Source organism: Euprymna scolopes, chromosome 26 (genome assembly GCF_053919585.1).
Source record: "Euprymna scolopes isolate OS-2025 chromosome 26, ASM5391958v1, whole genome shotgun sequence".
NCBI lineage: Eukaryota > Metazoa > Mollusca > Cephalopoda > Sepiida > Sepiolidae > Euprymna > Euprymna scolopes.
Window position 1 is genome coordinate 38,541,743 of NC_136507.1, and position 12,758 is coordinate 38,554,500.

Consider the following 12,758-nt stretch of genomic DNA (forward strand, 5'->3'; position numbering starts at 1 on the left):
TTGGAGCTTATATAGAAGGCAATGAGTGGAAAATGTGTTCACACAAACTATACATTGGTGAATATAGAATGCTACATTTATTTTATAAAAGTATACAAACTGATGAGAAGCATTAGGTTTCGAAATACCTTGGTATAAAGAGTCCCCTCTATCCCCAAACTAAATGCTTTTATACTTTTATTCACCAATATATAGTTTTTGTTACTTCATTTTCCACGCTTATTGTTTCACACACACACATACACACACACACACATATATATATATATATATATGTATATATGTATATATATATACATATATACATATACATATATAAGAACAAGTAGTTAATAAAACATGTTAAAACAGACTTTGAAAAAGAATTAAAAGCATATTTAATTTTATAAAAGAAAACACAAAATAAGTGGATAGTCCTTAATCCCTGGAGTTTCGAAGAAATACTTTCCTTTTTATCAGAGGGTAGAAATTAGCAATGTTCGGGATGAGATTTTGCTTGCAAAAGTGTTTGATGAAACTAATAGTAAGTCATAGATTTTACTTGGTAACAAATATTGAAGGAGAGGGAATAGGGTGAAGAAAAATGTGATTTCTCGTGAATGAATAGTCTGGTGAAAGGTAACATATCTAATGATGGTAAATATCCAAAAATTTAAAATCCAAAAAGTTGGTTAATTTTCCATTTTCACGAGTAAAATCCGACGGTATGGCGTAATTGGATGATGGTCCAAAGTAATCCAAATGTAAAATGTAGAAATCCGTGGAATAATTCACAAATGGGGGCAAGGAAAAGGGAATGAGATTGAATAATATTATATATATATATATATATATATATATATATATATATATATGTCAGGTCATGTCATATGCTACTGGTACCATGTAATCCAGTACTACCTGCCTCATGGTCGGGTTACCGGCGACTAAACTGGTTCCCCCACCATACTTGTTTGGTGAGGAGGACGGCTAGTCTCCCTGAAGAATAAAAAAAATACCTTCCAAAGGGCGAATGAACCCCTTTTCTAGGTCAACCGCTAACTAACATCGTGTATATGTGTGTGTATATGTGTGTTGGGGTGGAGAGGGGCCCTGTAAGCCGTGGTGAAGGCAACCTTTCTAGGAGAAGCAAGTCTCTGATATAAAAAAAAACATAAAGTGGGAGACCAGTAACCGCATTAAGCTGATCTGCAGTTTAATTTGTTGTTGGCTATCTTGCTCTTACTTGTTGCTGATCTCAACATTTTGAACCGAAAGAGAAAGACTTAGCTGTCGTACAAAGCTAATACTCTATAGAATCATCTGTGTATAGATACTCTCCCAGGCATTTGTCTATTAAAATGATCCTGTGTCGATGGAAGTCATTTTTGGACTCATGAACTTGTCTGAGGGTGTGGCACTCGTCTGACAAGAGGTTGCAATCATATATATATATATGTATATATATATATACTATGCTCTTTACGTGTTAGTAGATGACTGTATTGTGTTGTTTTTTTATTTTAATTTTAGTGTTCATTTCTATCGTATCAAGCATAGAAGTGCAATCCGTTGAGTTTTATAAAAGAAAGCGAGCAATTCCACCTTTTCTTTCTGATTCCTCGTTTGATTTTTTGTAAGCGTTTTCTACACAGATTAACTTCTATTATGTGTGACCTTTCATTCCAGTTCTTATCACAGTTGTGTCCGTAAAGTCATCTACGTGCATCCCGGTGAAAGCGGACGATACATTATCTCAGAGCACCTTAAATGAACTCACAAAATTTACAAACGTTTACAAGTTTGCTCCAAGGCTAATGGGAAAATTTTGTTAATTTTTACTCTCTGTTTTTGCTGTTTTCGGTCAGCTAAACCTTTGTTTAAATGCTCTAGATTTAAAGCAACACAAAGGGAATAAAAGTTTAGTAAATGTGTTAGCACCTGCAATTACCGCTTTGAAAAGAGAAATTAGAAGAATTCTCACTTTATTTTTTTCAAATTTTTTATACATAATTTTTTTTTTGTAGTTAGAGTTAACTCTTTAAATGTCATACACGTAAGCACTACTTATATTTTCAAAATTCCATATAATCAAGTAATAAGCAGTATAAATACAATTCTAAAACATTACTGACTCTAGCATTTATATCAGTGATAAGTGGCAGACACTATTTCTTCTGTCAGCATAAATTGAAAAGTACTGTAATATATAGAGGCAGAACAATGTCGAATATATAATAGTCGACGATTATTATGAGTATTCACACCAAAATGTAATATCATCTAAAATATGTTTTTATATAATAAAAATATTTTGAATAAATATTTTTTTACATTAATTTCGAAATGTAACTGAACAATCTTATTATAACATAGTTGAGGAGGTATAAATAGACATATACTTTTCTTTCCTTCATAAAGTTCCAAATAGACTTCGTTGCCTCGTAGGATAAATCCTTTTCTCTTCCGTGCAACCTTAATCTCACAGAAGAGATGTTGCAAGTTTGTCTCTGCTTTATCGTTATTTCCATGGTAAGTGCTCGACTGAGCTTCAATTTATAGTCCCTCTTCACCAAACTTTCATAAGAACACTCGTCTAGCTGAAAACGCCCTCCATTTTATTTGTGCCTAAACCTAAATGTAGATCCCATGAACAAAGCTTCTTTCTTAGAAGTGCACGCCTGTGGAACTATCTTCCGTTTTTCTTGGTGTCCAGCAAACTACAATCTGATTAGCTTCAATTCCACCGTAAACAAGTTCTCGATGAGTCGTTCCACTTAAGTTAACAAATTTACCGAATTTCCATTAATAACGATTACTATATTGTCCAATTGACAATATATATATATATATATATATATATATATATATATATATATATATATATATATATATAATTATTAAATACGTACAGACACTATTGTTTCATCCTTTCGGAAATCCTCAGTGCAGAGTCTCACAATTAAGCAAGTCGGGAGACTCGAACCACTAGGCTACCGCTAACCGCAAAGATACATGTTGAAATTAAACATTTATACTTATTAAATGCCTTTAGCGTCAGTCATATATATACATATATATATATATATATATATATATATATATATATATATATATATATATATATACATATTGAAATAATAATCAGTAATAAATAGTGATATTTTTAATTAGAAATAAAAATACATTTTAGTGTCCTAAAACTCGTCTCAACATTGTCTGCAAAAACTAGTGACACAGCAGTTGGTAATTGTAAAAGTGATATTTTACTGAAGACTGAAGTTTCAATTCTCCGTGAATTCTTGTGAATTAATTAGAACCTCGATTAAGTCAACACGAGTTAAAAAAAAAAAAAAACTATGCCCCCTCCGTGAAGTAAATAAAAGCTTCTGTTCGGAATAACATCCAAACACACGCGTTGGACTAGAAACAACTGAAGAAGGTCGAAGGTTACATCGACCGAAACGTTGTGAAAATCAAAATCAAGATGAAAAAAGTTGTCCGATGAATCCAAATCATCTAAATAGTCCATCTATCCAGAAATAAAATATATATCAGATAATTGTAATGAATTGTGCCATAATAATGAAATAGAACAAAAAAATAGGCAAACAGCAAAACGATTCTCAAATGGAGAAGGGGATCAGAGAGAGAAATTGCACTTTTCTGAACTTCATAAAACTGAAAAATCGGATGTAAATTAAAATATGAGATCAATACTAAAAACGGTTTTGTTAAAACAAGTTAGTTATATCATACGGATTACATTTCAAAAGTAGAATTTTTTTTTTTTTTTAAATTACATTTTCACCCCAAACAAGGCACATTGCCACTTTTGTGTAGGGGGCTACTATCAGGGGAAACATCTACTGGGGTACTATGTAGGGATTTGGGCAGCGAGATGTTGGTTCACGTTGCACTTGAACTTATGCATGTCAGTACAGTTGGGGAAGCAGTGACCTGGAGTGGAATTCCAAAGTCTAGCAGTTCTGGGGAAGAAACTACTGGAGTAGAAAGATCTTTTACATCTAGGGATCTCTACAGTGTGGGGGTGGGATTTTGCAGCTTGTCGGGTTTGTCGAGGGTGTTTACGTCGTGGGGGCACAAGCGCTTGCAGTTCATCAGAGCATTCACCATTATAATACTTGTAGAACAGGCAGAGGGATGCAACGTTTCGACGATGGGAAAGAGGCTGAAGCTTAGATGCCAGTTTAGGGCCTATCAGATTTGCGACTCTCTTTTGAACTCTGTCAAGGAGCGAGATACTAGTAGCCGATGCACCAGCCCAAATATGACAGCAATACCCCATACATGGGCGAATAGTGGCATTGTAGAGATACAGGATACTTTCGGGTGTTAGAAGTTTTCCAGCACGGTAGAGAGAGCCCACCTTCCTCGCAGCGGCCCTGGCAATGCTCTCGATGTAATTGTTCCAGCTCATGTTTCCTGTGAACGTTAGGCCAAGGAGCTTGAGCGACGTACTCTCAGATAAAGAGTCGTTGGCCATTGCTATAGGTGGTAGAGAAGGTTTCTTGTAATTATTGAATGAAACTAGTTTTGTCCTGGCGGCATTGAACGTGACCATCCATTTTTGTCCCCATTCCACTTAGATATATGTTCATTTGTTTTCCTGTCGTGCCTGCTATAGAGTGTGCTGTCATCAGCATATATACCAATCTCAGAGAATTTTGTCGGGGAGATCCAAGGATAGACCCCTGGGGCACTCCCGCATTTATATCATATTGTTTAGAAGGACGACCGTCGAGGACAACCTGGATTTTTCTCTTATCTAAGAAGGATTTAATTATGTTAAGTATTCTACCAGTGATACCGTATGATCTAATCTTCCTGAGGAGACCCTCATTCCATACCCTGTCAAAAGCCTTGGATATATCTAGAGCTACCGCTCTGCCCTCTCTCGCTTTGTCCAGTGAATGGTATATGCGTTCAGAGATTATAGTGAGGATTTCTGCCGTGGAACGGGCTTGTCTAAATCCATATTGTTGGTAGGTCAGAAGTTTAGCATCTGTAAGGTGCTTGGAATAGAGCATGGTTAATTAAGGTCTCAAATATTTTGGAAAAAAGTGGGAGGAGGCTAATAGGGCGATAATTTAATGGGTCAGTTCTATCGCCAGAATTCTTGAATACTGGTACAACAGAAGCAGTTTTCCAACAGCCCGGAAAGCAAGATTCATTAAGTCATTTGTTGTAGAGTTTGGAGAGAACTGGAGCTACTTCGGCTGAGCACTTTTTTAATAGCACAGCTGGGATGAGATCGGGTCCATATGCTTTTGAAGTGTCAAGGTTTTTTATGATAGCGTGTACCTGAGCAGGGGTGATGTTCAGATCGTCTAGCGTGGCGTCTGTCTGCATAAGACAGGCAGGTAGGGGTGGTTGGAAGGGTCCAGTTTTGAGTTTGATGTAAACCAACTGGCAAGCATGGTAGCCTTCTCGGTTGCTGAGCAAAGAACCTCGTGATTGTTGGTTAGTGGGGGAATTGTTTATTGCCCATTATTTACTACACTGTTGTAGATTTTCCAGAAGTCACGAGTTCCTAGTTTTTGTGCTTCGATTCGTTTTTTAGTGGTTTCCGTAAATTCCCTCTTAGCTGTCGCTATTTCTTTCTTAACGTTACTTCTAGCTTCTATGTATTTCAGTCTGTTTAAACTGGACTTATGTCGGTTAAACCTGCGGAATTCATGCTGCCTTTGGGCAATGGCAGTTGCGCAAGTCGAAGTAAACCATTGGGGAGAGTGGGGCTTGCTATAGAATTTCCGCATGGGAACATGCGCTTCGATTGCAGTTTTGAACCATTCAGTGGTCTCGGTTGCACACTGTTCAGCAGGAAGAGAAAAAATATCCCCCCATGGGACGTCTCTGATAAGGTCTCTGATGGCTTCCCAGTCAGCCTTTTTATAATATCTCGTTGTTTTGAGCACTGGCTCTTCAGTTTTGGGTCTAGAGTTTAGGGCGATTTCAACCATTATCACCGCATGATCAGCGTTTCCAAGTGGGCTGTCGGCTTTCGTTACACAGTCATCAGGAACTGTGGTCAAAAACAGATCTAATAGTGATGCGTGTTGTTCTTCCTGATCAGGGAAGCGGGTTTGAAAAGTAACAATTTGCGATAGGGAGTGAGATACAGAGAAGCTATGAGTTGCGTTGCCTGCTGCATCTGTGTAAGTAGAGAATCCAAGCCAGTTTTTGTGATGAACATTAAAGTCACCAAATACATGTACTTGGGCGCTAGTGTCGAAGGAGAGTCCTGTGTCTATGCTGTCAGATACTTTGTTTATTATGGTGGAGTCTTGGGTCGAGGGAGAGCGGTAGAGAAAGTAAAAGTAGCTAATGCTGTGTTGCATGATTAGTCTAAAGCACATAAAGGCTTGATCATCCGTTTCTAGGTGTGTTTCTCTAGTCAAGGGAAGGGTATTACGAATGTAAACTCCAAGCCCGTGCATATGTCTGTCAGAGTCCTTACGGCAGAGTGGGAGATATCCAGGCATGTTAAATCTTTTTGGTACTCATGCAGAGAATGATCCGTGCTGAAATAACGTTATTATTTTAAAATGCCATTCTTAACATGAGGAGGGGAGGGTGTTTTGTAGCTATTCTGTACTTTAAGGTGTAAGAATATACATTGTATAGAATTTCCAAAGAGTCAGTCATCTGTTATTACCCAAACTCAGTTCTCTTTAACTAAGGTGATCTTTATGAGAACCGGTTTGTCAACGTAATTATTTCGGACATACAAAGATTCATCTATATATACACTCACTTGAATAAAAAAAAACATATAAAAAAACTTTAATTAAACATGAAAGTACAATTTAAAACATAACGCGGATCACTCCCTGCATTAGCAACGTTTTTTTTTTTTTTTTATATATAAATTCAATAGATAAATAACATTGGAACGAGTTGAATAAATAAAACTGTTGCTTCACTCCGTACTTTAGAGGTTCTTGTTCGACTGGCCAAAAAGAAAATAAAATCTGCTCCATTAATAAATCCGACGGCGTTACTGTGTCCGCAGAAACACTTTACTAGATTTCAACTGGCTAAAATTGAAAGAGACAACTGAAAGTTAAATTACCAGCCGTCTAAACTGAGGACGGTATTCTCTGCATGGCTCTATAATAAAATAAAATAGAAATAAAAATAAAACTGAGTACACAGCTCATACATTGCAGACGCGTTTGCAGAATAGGGGCTAATTTTATCCAACGATCTTACAAATACAATTTTCAACTCTAAACGCAGACATAAAGTCGTGCCCATAACCTCTCCACCTTTATATAATTAAACTGAATGAATAGCTTTCTGGTAAGTTTTACACCCTCAGGAACTCGGAATGAAACCAATGTATTCCCAATGATTCCCGCCAAAAACCTGATGCCTCCACTTCCTTGTTGGTGATTAACTCTGTAAGGAGGTGGAGTACCGTTCGAGTTCCACACTTTAACAAATCCATCCAGACCGTCAACAGTAGCACGGGTCTCATCTGTAAAAAGGGCACATTGGAAATCCATTTTAATATAATTCTGGTTCCTAGCCATTTGTATTTCCCTTTGTTGTTTTCTCAATGGAGGCTTTTGAATAGTTTTAATGTTCCATGACATCTCATTAAACATATTGTATTAGGCATTCGTGACTCTTGGAGCGATTCCAGCTCTTGCAAAAATGGAGGCACATGGTGCTGTTGTTGTTTCTGTTGACTACGAATTTTCTGGATATCACGATGTAATAGGTTTCTCCTGGTGTCCTTATCCTTTCTGGATTTAGAGTTGGGCCGTTTCGTTTAATTTCAATTAATTTTTAATTAATAACGGTGTTATTCAAGAGTGTTTTAAAATTATGTACACATAAAATCTTTATATATATATATATATATATATATATATATATATTTGTGTACATATATATATATATATTTGTGTACATATATGTATACATATATATATACATATATGTGTGTGTGAGTGTATATATAGATGAATCTTTGTATGTCAGAAATAATTACGTTGACAAACCGGTTCTCATAAAGATCAGCTTAGTTAAAGAGAACTGAGTCTGGGTAATACCAGATGACCGACTCTTTGGAAATTCTATACTATGTATATGCTTACACCTTCTCTGACATTAATTTCCAGTTAGTCTGAACCTCTATTTTTCACTGCTATATAACAGCACCGATTCAGGAGTAATGTAGTTACAGTTTGCGCAAATCTTGCTACAAGAATTTCACGGGCACACAGTCTTACAGGGAGTATCTATAGTGTGTCCAGACTAAAGAAAGCAAAAATGTATGATTATATATCTATATATATATATATGTATATATATATATATATATATATATATATATATATATATATATATATATATATATATATAGATATGAAAATCTATTATATAATAAAGGCTATACGTATGTCTGCCTTCCGTCTGTGTGTCTTCGTATCTTTGAACTCTATCTCTCTGCCGAAATTAAAGGTCGCAGAGCGGCGCTACGGGACTAAAATGATTTTTTTTATGAACCGCTCTTTTTTTAGCCGGTTAAAACAGTATTTCGGGGGTTTAAAATGGATCAAAATTGAAAAAAATGATATAGATTTTCTACACTTATCTTAGTTTATTTATAATCAGTTATTAGTCTGTCCCGCTGGTACAATGTTAACGTTACCAGCTTCATATGATATAGTTTTGCTTTCTGTTTCGATTTTTATTCCAGCTGATGGCACCTAAATATTTTTCTTCTAATTTTGAATTCACGACTCTATCATAATTAATACGAAATCTGGACAAATTCAAATATCATATTTAACCGGAGAAACCGGGCGCCCTCCCTCTAGTATATGAAAAAAATACAACATATATATGTAAAAAAAATATAACTGATAAAATTTTTATATAAATGATATCCTTTTGAGTCTGTAAAAACACATTGGCAGCTCAGGGTTGCTCAGTCATACAATTCGCTTAGCCACGATATTTCAATTGATGCAGATTGCGCATATACTATATTCGAATCAATTTTCCATTAAATAATATATATTAAGAGGAATAATTTTTCTCGGTGGACTAATTAGTAATATTTTATATATATATATATATATATATATATATATATATATATATATATATATATATATATATATATATATATATATATTAAGAGGTTTGTGCTCATGTACAGGTAACCTACATTTAAAATTTCTAGTGTTTGGACCAGAAATTGGCGGAGGAGTTTGGTAAAGTTTTCAAAGCTAAATTCGTTGAACTTTTACCCTTTAACAACAAAATTTCTCGCCCAAAACCGTTAACAGAAGATTTTAACAATAATCCTCTTGTTAAATCTCGAGTCTGTAGACTAAAAATTGACAGAGTAGTATGCCAGGGAGATGTGCACACACATAGACAACATTTCTTTAATGGGTATAATAGATAGATTAATTCATTATTAATGTCAAAACCAAAATTATTTGCTTCTAATTTACTATTATTGTTAAATCCAAACGTATTTACTATTAATTCACTAATGATTTCAACGCAAAATTATTTGCTATTAATTTACTATTGCTCTAATTATTTATTGTTAATCTCAAACCAAAATTATTGGTTGAAATTTTCTATTACTCTTAAATCAATATCAACCCCAAAATAATTTGCTATGAATTTACTTTTGTTCTCAAGTCCATACTCATTTACTATTAATAAAACCCAAAATTATGTGGTATCAAATTGATATTACTCTCATAATAATTTGGTAGAGACAGCAGAGGTAATTTTTAAACATTGGCTCCAATTGTGACCCCTTAACATTTATTGTTTTTGTCTCAAATCAAAATAAAATGTTTGACCCCTGTCCACGTTACATACATTTAAAATTTCAAGTGTTTAGACTCAAAATTGGCTAAGGAGTTTGGTAAAGTCTGCAAAGGTCAACTCTTTTTACTTTGATCTTTTGGCAGCCAAATCCTTACCCTAAAACATATTAAAATGTTTGCCGCATATCTAAATACCCGTTAAATAGAATTTCAAATGTTTAGACCTAAACTCTTCTGAGTAGTTTGTTGGATACCACAAAGGTAAAATCTTTTGAACTTTGCCCCTTAAGTAGCTCAAATTTTCGACTCAAACCGATTAAAAAGCTTGTCCTATCTCTGAATACAATTTACGTAAAATTTTAAATGTTTAGACCCGAAATTGTCTGAGAAATTTGGTAAAGACCGCAGAGGTAAATATTTTTTTTTAATTTGACCCCTATTATTACGTCTTAACATTTATTGTTTGGGTTTAAATCAAGTTATTCAGTTAGATCCATGTCCAAAGAACTTATATCTAAAATTTCAAGTGTTTAAACCCAAAATTTTACCCAAATCTCAGTACCCTGTATATCAAATTTTGAGTCCCTAGACTTAAAATTGTCAGGGTTATTGCGTAAGAAAATATACACACACAGACACACAGACACAGGCACGTTCACTTATATATATATATATATATATATATATATATATATATAATTTAAAATTATAACGTCGTTCGTTAAATTCCGTCTATATTTGTTTAAATATGTCGTTAGCTGATGTCTAGGCTAAACTCACTTTTCATTAATTTAACATTTTGAGAAAATTTAACTGGTGCATCCTTCTTTTATCGTAAATTGTACTTCTTAATAGGAAAAAAAATAAAATAAAGTATAAAGTGCATCTGGCTTTGAACACAGGTTCATCCGATGCGGAGTTGAATGCTCCATCTCAAAGCTAATGTCTAGAATATAATTATTTGTTTTTTAGAGGAAATGATTTACTGAAATTTTATCTCCATTTTCGATGTAACTTAAAATATTCCCCCATAAATTATATATGTTTTATCTATAAAATAGAAAAGCTAAACTTTTTTGATCATATTTTTTCGATGTCCAAGATGTTTTGGATTAATTGCTGCACAAAACATATCTTAGAATAACATAAGAAATATAAATTACTTTGTGTGAAATTTTCAAATTATAGGGTCAACCGTTTCAGAACCTATAAGGAACAGTCTTTTATATAATAGTATAGATAGTGATTATTGTTTTAAATATTGTTATACACCTTATAAAGAATAGTCAATTACTAAACAATTATACATTAAACACTAAATGCAATTGATAAACAGTAATCAGTTTCCTAAGAATGAGCTACGTAGATTACTTTCATATACAACGCAGTTACATTTTATAGTAAAAAATATAATATTATTACTGTAACATTATTAATAAACGAATAATTTCTTTGTAAACCACCAGATATTTTAGCAATTGCAATTTAAACGTTTACTAAGTCCTAATAGCTTTAAAGGATGATCCAAGTATGCTACCTTAACAACAATTTGAGTCCGAGCCTTTTAAGATTTTTTTTCATAATGTTGTCTGTCACTTCTTCTTCACACTAAAAATAACTATTTCAACTAGGAGATTCGATATTTACATAATGATAAACAATTGTTTCAACGTGAGGTAACCCTTTTATATATCCTCTTTTGGTATATTTAAGAAATATTAAGCTTTTAAGTAAAAACACATCATCGATATACACAAAAAGTGAAGTATAATCAAAAATAATGTAATATATATATATATATATATATATATATATATATATATATATATATATAAATTTTGTGGTGATGTTTAAAATTTTTCGTAATATAAATCAAATTTCCATATTTAATCTGATCATACAACGGCTCACTTTAGTAAGAATATTCGATAGAAAATACGAGATAGCTTAACTGATAAAGACACAAATTTATTTCTGGCCGACCGGACATTAATGTCAATTTTGAGGTACGATTACAGAACATGAAAACAAATGTCCATGAAATGTAAATGAAACTTATCTGTGTACTTTTGGAGTCTATTTTCGTAAACGGATCACATCTACTTATGAACTGTCAAAACATGTTCAAATTAAACCACTTTAACAAGGGCAGACAACTTTGCTCGCATTTTTGTAACATGAAACTTACGCAGTTTCATTGAGTGATTTGTTTAGCAGTCAGGGATAAACTATTATAGGCTTACTGTCTTACAGTACGTTGTTAATTTGCTGTAAAGTTGGTGTATTGCTAGTAATAAAAATAAGAGAGTTCCACAAGTGCGCAGTACTAAGAAAGGAACTTTGTTCATGGAATCTACGTTTAGATTAAGGCATATATAAAAAGTGGAGGAAATTTTTAATAGTGTTTTCAGCTAGGCAAGTTGTTTTTTTTTAATGTTTTGCGAGGGGGGCCATAGATTGGAGCTCAGGCAAGCACTTGCCATGAAAATAACGATAAAGCAGAGACAGGATCGCAATGTCTCTTCTGTGAGAAAGAGTATGCATGGAAGAGAAAAGGCACCCACCACTAGGCTAAGAAGTCTATTTTAAACTCTGCCAAGGCAGGATAAGATCTTTTTAGCAGCTTCTGCCCGGATGTGGAGAAAATACTCCATCCTTAGACGTAGTTGGCTCTTTTATAGGTAGAGAAATACATCAGTAATGAGGCATCTCCTGGATCGATAGACGGATCTCACCATTTTTTCTGCGACCTTAGCAACCGATGTGATGCATGTGTTCCATTTCAGATCGCGAATAAAAATCAAGACAAGAAACTTGTCAAAATACGGAGCCTCCCCAAGACGAGAGCTATTCATTTCACTTTATGCCATATTGGGATCAGATTATATAAAGATAGGAGCGTAGCTTTAGATGCATTAAAAGTAACCAGCCACATTTTGGGGGAGCGGC

At 34.1% G+C, this 12,758-nt stretch overlaps 1 protein-coding gene across 1 annotated transcript in view; it reads left to right on the forward strand.

Moving 5' to 3' along the window:
* Nucleotides 1–12,758, forward strand: part of LOC145247809 (uncharacterized) — a 1,402,654-nt gene that overhangs the window by 52,872 nt on the left and 1,337,024 nt on the right. The gene's annotated exons all lie outside the window — the stretch shown is intronic.